Here is a 6,189-nt window from a genome sequence, read left to right on the forward strand (position 1 = left end):
TCTTTACTTAAAAAGATTTCAAATGTTGATAAATCTAACGATTCGAAACATAAGAGTGGAAAAAAATTATAGCTTTGATATTTTGAAATCAGATCAGATATTTGATGTGTTTCTTAAAGATAAATAGCTAATCTTGCCAGAAGGCAGGACATTGCTTTCAATAAAAGATTTAAAGGGAGAACCCTATTGTAAGTTTCATCAAGCAACTAGCCATTCAACTAATAATTGTGTCCATTTCAGGGACTTGATTGATGCCTAGGCATCTTAGGCTAGTTTAACAAGATATTTTTGTCTGTTTTCATTTGGTTTCATGCACTTTCTTGAGCAATAAGTAAATATTTGGATGAAAATTGCATGCATATCTTGATTCAATCAAACATGGTTAATTATTTGAATTTTCATGAGATTTATGCAAGATTTGCTTAATGCTATGAATGAGGCAAAATCTTGTGATTATGGCAAGACTTTGATGCATTTGTTTGGTTGATCATAGGTGAAGAGAAGCAGAGGAAGAGCAAGGAAGAAGCAGAGGAAGCAACATTGGTAGCCAAAGTTGGCTCACCAATGTTGCCTCAAACATAGAGGAGGACAAAGCAACGTTGGTAGCCAAAGTTAGCTCACCAACGTTGCTAGGCAACATTCCAAGGCTTGATATGCAACGTTGGTGGCCAAAGTTGGTTTACCAACGTTGCTGGCAACGTTACATATAAAATGGGTGCCCAACGTTCGTGAGAATGTTGGTGAACCAACGTTACCACCAACGTCTTTGATAAAAGCTCACTTTGGAGATTGGAAAATTTTGATATGACGCGTACGCGTCGATGACGCGTACGCGTGAAAGTGGAAAAACAGCAAGTCTCGCGAATGCCTGGGCGAGCACACGCGCAAAAAGCCAAAAATATAGCTTAGACGCGTACGCGTGGGCGACGCGTACGCGTGACCAAGAAAGCGTTGTTGTGCAAACGTTTCCACCAATGTTTTCGATAGGTTTTGAGAAAGTTGCATGGAAAACTGGTCATCGACGCGCATGCATGAGCGATGTGTACGCGTGACCAGGCCAACGTTGGTAGTAACGTTGGTGCACAAACGTTGCCTCAAACGTTCGTCAATGGTTTAAAGAGAATGTTGGCCAACGTTAGTGGCCACCAACGTTAGTGACTAACGCCCATGTTGAGCTCATTTTCAGTGGTACCCATGCAAGCTCATGAACGTTAGCTAGCCAACGTCCTTATCAACATTGCTAAGAGCCACTCTCAACTTGCTTTAGCAAAGGCCAAAGCGCAATCCAAAGACTTGAAGATTGAATGGGAAAAGTGTATAAATAACATAGAATTTGAGTTAGAAAAAAGGCTGGGAAGCAGGGGACCCTAATTGGGAAGCCCTGGGAAGATTTTCTTTGTACTTTTCTTTTAGTTTACGTACTTTCTTTTCCTTTTCTATTTTGATTGAGCAATGATGAACTAAACTCCCATTTCATTAGGGGGGAGGAGCTCTATTGTAATCCTAATGAATGAATGAACAGCTTCTTCTTCTCAATCGGACTGTGTAGCCATAGGATAACTTCTGTTTTGATTGTGAATCATTCACTCCGGGAGGGGGTTTGATTCAATTGAATGCTTGTGTGAGCCTCGGAAGGGGAATCACTTGCATTAGAATTGGAGCTCTATCCTTCACAATCCTCTTGACCAACACTATTCGGGAGGAACTGAGGGCTTGAGGATTTGTGTGGCTTATGGATGAGAGAAAATGCTTAACTTCTTCTCATGACAATTAGATCAAGGAATTGGCAAGATTGATTGTGATTAAAGAGATTAGAATGCCAAGGAATTAGGATCCAATCAATTACAATCCGCCATAGATCTACTCATATGATTGAGAAGGAAGTTGAGACCCATATGATTCATAGTGGATTATGATATCTCCAATCCCTAATGAATCATTTCTCTTTGATTTTCCTCAATTTAGATCAACCTGAATTTGCTTTGATTGTTTACTGTTTCCTTTAGTTTTCCCAGCACCCAATTCCCTTTTACAATTCATGCAACTTTTAGTTTCATGCCATTTATATTCTGCCTTTTACTGTCTTGCAGTCTAAGATTCAGCCCATTTACATTTTCCTGTTCTTTAAGCTTCAGCACTTTATATTTCCCGCCATTTAAGTTTTTGTCATTTACTCTTCAGCATTTATTTCTCCAGTACTTTACATTTCATGCCATTTAAGTTCTGTCCTTTAATTTCTAGCATTTATTTTCTTGCAATTTATATTCTGTTCGATCAATTTCACCAAACTTCCTTCAATATTAGCTTGACTGGACTTATCACCCAACTAAAATTGCTTGATCCATCAATCCTTGTGGGATCGACCTCACTCTTGTGAGTTTTACTACTTGATGTGACCCGGTATACTTACCGGTAGTTTATGCGGACGCAATTTTTTGCACATCAAGTTTTTGGTTCCGTTACCGGGGATTGATATAGATTGACATTGATTAAGTAGGTGATAGTCTCGATTGAGCATTTTAGTTTGTTTGTGTTTGTGTATGCCAGGGGGAAGAAGAGGTGCATCCACCTCCTTTGATTTTGAACCAGAGAGAACCTTCTTGAGGCTAGGAAGAGAAGCAAGAGGGAAGGGGGTAATTGGAGAAGAAGATTCAGAAGAGGGATACCAAGAGATAGAGGATAACCTCCACAATCCACCAAAAGATATGGCCAACAAGAATGGCCAGCCTCCAAGGAGAGTTCTAGCTTCCTACACTATCCTTAATCCAAGAAATTGTGGGAGCAGCATCTTAACTCCCAATGTCCATGCTAATAATTTTGAACTCAAACCCCAACTCATCACTTTAGTTCAGAATAACTACCAATATAGAGGAACTGCTGCAGAGGATCCAAACCAGCATCTCTCTATTTTCTTAAGAATCTGTGACACTGTCAAGACCCATGGAGTGCATCCTGACATCTACAAGCTGCTCCTATTTTCATTTTCTCTCAGAGACAAAGCCTCTATTGGATAGAAACTTTCCCAAAAGAAAGCATTACCAACTGGAATGATTTGGTTAGCAAGTTCCTAGCCAAGTTCTACCCCCTTCAAAGAGTCATCAAGCTCAAAATAGATGTACAAACATTCAGACAACTAGAGGGAGAGTCACTCTATGAGGCTTGGAAAAGGTACAAAGCATTGATTAGAAGATACCTTGAGAGCATGTTTAGTGAATGTGTTGAGCTCCAAAACTTCTATGAAGGTCTATCCATGAAGTCAAGAAAAGCATTAGACTACTCTTCAGGAGGGTCATTGCAAATGATGAAGACTGCACAAGAAGCACATGACCTTATAGTCATGGTTGACAAATGAATATATCTATTCTTCTGAAAGACAAGCAGCTCTCAAAAGAGGCGTATTTGAGCTTGAAGGTATTGATACAATACTGGCTCAAAACAAGATCATGCACCAGCAACTTCAATAATAAATAGAGATGATGTCAAAGAGGATGGATGAATTGCAACTAGCTGCAGTAAGCACAACCAACCAACCACCAGTTGTGTGGGGGCAAAATGAGGAGAGCTATGAAGGATATAATGCTGAGCAGCAGCATGAACAAGTTCACTACATGCACAACCAAGGTTCTGGACCAAATGAGTTCCATGGGGACACTTACAACCCTTCATGGAGAAACCACCCCAATCTGTAGTGGGGGAGAAAACCAAAATTCATGGCAGAGAAACTCTAACCCAAGCAACTTCCGCAACACAAACCACCAAAACCATCAAACCACTAACCAAAATCCATATAGAAAACCACAAAATAATTGATGACAAGTCATCTTAGCCTATTTTAACTAGTCTTTTTCTTTTGTTTTCATTAGAATTATGCACTTTCTTGAACCATAAGCAAGCTAATTGAGTAGATTTTCATGTTTCCCTTGATTGAATCAACCATGTGTGAATTCATGCCATTTCATGAGATTTTATGCATATTATGATAGAATGAATATCTCATGATTATGAGCATAGCTTTGATGTGTTTGGTTGATTAATTATAGGTGAAGAAAGCTTGGAGAAAGGTTGAAGCAAGAAGAAATAGCTAGGAGTAAAGAGAAGACAATGGAATAAGTGAAATTGAACCAGGAAGCAAAAAGCTGGACCTAAAGTTAGCATCAAACTTTTGCACAAACTTTTGGTTGAAAAGTTAGCCCCAACGTTAGCCCCCTAACTTGGAGGCTAACGTTGGAACTTGAAAATCACTCCCTGGGTACCAAAAGTTTGCGCCAACGTTAGCCCCCTAACTTTGAGGCTAACGTTGGCACATGAAATTCACCCCTGGGCACCAAAAGTTTGCGCCAACATTAGCCCCCTAACTTTGAGGCTAACGTTGGCATGAAGAAAACCTCCCTGGGCACCAAAAGTTTGCGCCAACGTTAGCCCCCTAACTTTGAGGCTAACGTTGGCACATGAAAATCACAAGGAGGAGCAAAAGTTTGCGTCAACGTTAGCCCCCTAACTTGGTGGCTAACGTTGGCGCCACAAGTACTCAAGGCAAGGCCAACGTTAGGGCCAAAGTTAGACCCCTAACGTTGGCACCAACGTTCATATCAGCAAAGTGGTGTTAGCTGATATGAAAAGTTGGAGCAAAAGTTAGACCCCTAACTTTTGCTCCAACTTTTGGTCCAACTTTTGCAAAACTCCAACCCGGTTTAATTGGTTCACTTTGGTTCTTCTCCAAACTTCAAGAGCAATCAACCAAGGCCTCTTTCAACCCAATTCCACCAAGAGCAAAGGCCCAACTCAAAGCTTGAAGATCATTTGAAGAAAGTGTATAAATAGGATAGAATTCAAGTTCTTCGGGGAGCTTTCCTTTTGAATTTTCATAATAGTTTTCGGAGAGCTTTGGATATTGAGTGATCTTTAATTTCTTTGTCTTGGGGAAGGAGAATTCAATTCTCTTCCTCTCAGTTTTATTGCTTTCAATTTCAATTACACTTGTCTTGGATCTTGGGTTGGAGAATTGAAGAAATTCTGTTTCAATCTCATCCTTGGATCTCTCTGCTTTGTTTACTGCAATTTAATTTCCGTTTCTGTTACTTGCTTCTCATCTACTTTTCTTACAATTTACAATTCCCTTGCAATTGTTCTTGCTGGATCTAGGAAGGCATTGAGATCTAGACTTGGCTTTCTAGTCTCTGGATCCTGAGATCTGATTTCCCATTTCAATTCTCTGTTTACTGCTTTATATGTTCATTTACTTTTCTGTTTCGGATTCGATTCAATCCCAATTCCCTTCTACTTCTCTGCTTGATGCAATTTACTTTTCCTTGTTTAAATTCTGCAAATACAATCCCCAATTCCCTTTACAATTCCAGCCGTTTACATTTCTTGCACTTTAAGATTCTGCAATTTACATTTCTTGCATTCTAAGTTTCTGCTCTTTAATTTCTTGTTCTTTAAGATTCAGCACTTTAATTCCCTGTTCTCTTTACTTCCATGCAATTTAATTACTACAAAGTACAAAACACTCAACCAAATCTTGATTCGCTTGACTAAATCAACCACTAAACTAAAATTGCTCAATCCTTCAATCCCTGTGGGATCGACCTCACTCCCGTGCGTTTTTATTACTTGATACGACCCGGTGCACTTGCCGGTTAGATTTGTGTATTTTGGGAGAAATTAATTTTTCACCAAAATACTCATCAATAATCACCCCACATCTACCTACTATCCACCACATACCCCTCAGCTAACCAAAATAACTTCCATCAACCATCAACATCCCACACTCAACCACAACCACCATAAGAATCCTAGAGAATCTCCAACTTAGAAATGATGATGGAGAAATTGATAAAGAATCAAGAGATGATCAACAAGAATTGTAAAGCTTGCATGAGGAATTTGGAAAGGCAAATTGGGCAATTATCCAAGCAGCCAGCTGAAATGCCAACCAATGCGTTCCCAAGTGATACCATTCCTAATCCCAAGGAGGAATGCAAGGCAATACAGCTATGGAGTGGAAGAACATTGGAGAATGACAAAGCTGACAGCAAGAAATAAGTAAATGTTGAAAAGAATGACCAGAAGGATTCCAAGAAAAAGGAGGAACCACAAGTTTCACTGAAAGGCAAGCAGGTTTTAGAGGAGCAATCACAAGAGCAAAGAAAGGAGGTAAAGCCTTATATCCCTCCTCTGCCATAC

This window comes from Arachis hypogaea, chromosome 19 (genome assembly GCF_003086295.3).
Source record: "Arachis hypogaea cultivar Tifrunner chromosome 19, arahy.Tifrunner.gnm2.J5K5, whole genome shotgun sequence".
In the NCBI taxonomy this organism is placed as follows: Eukaryota; Viridiplantae; Streptophyta; class Magnoliopsida; order Fabales; family Fabaceae; genus Arachis; species Arachis hypogaea.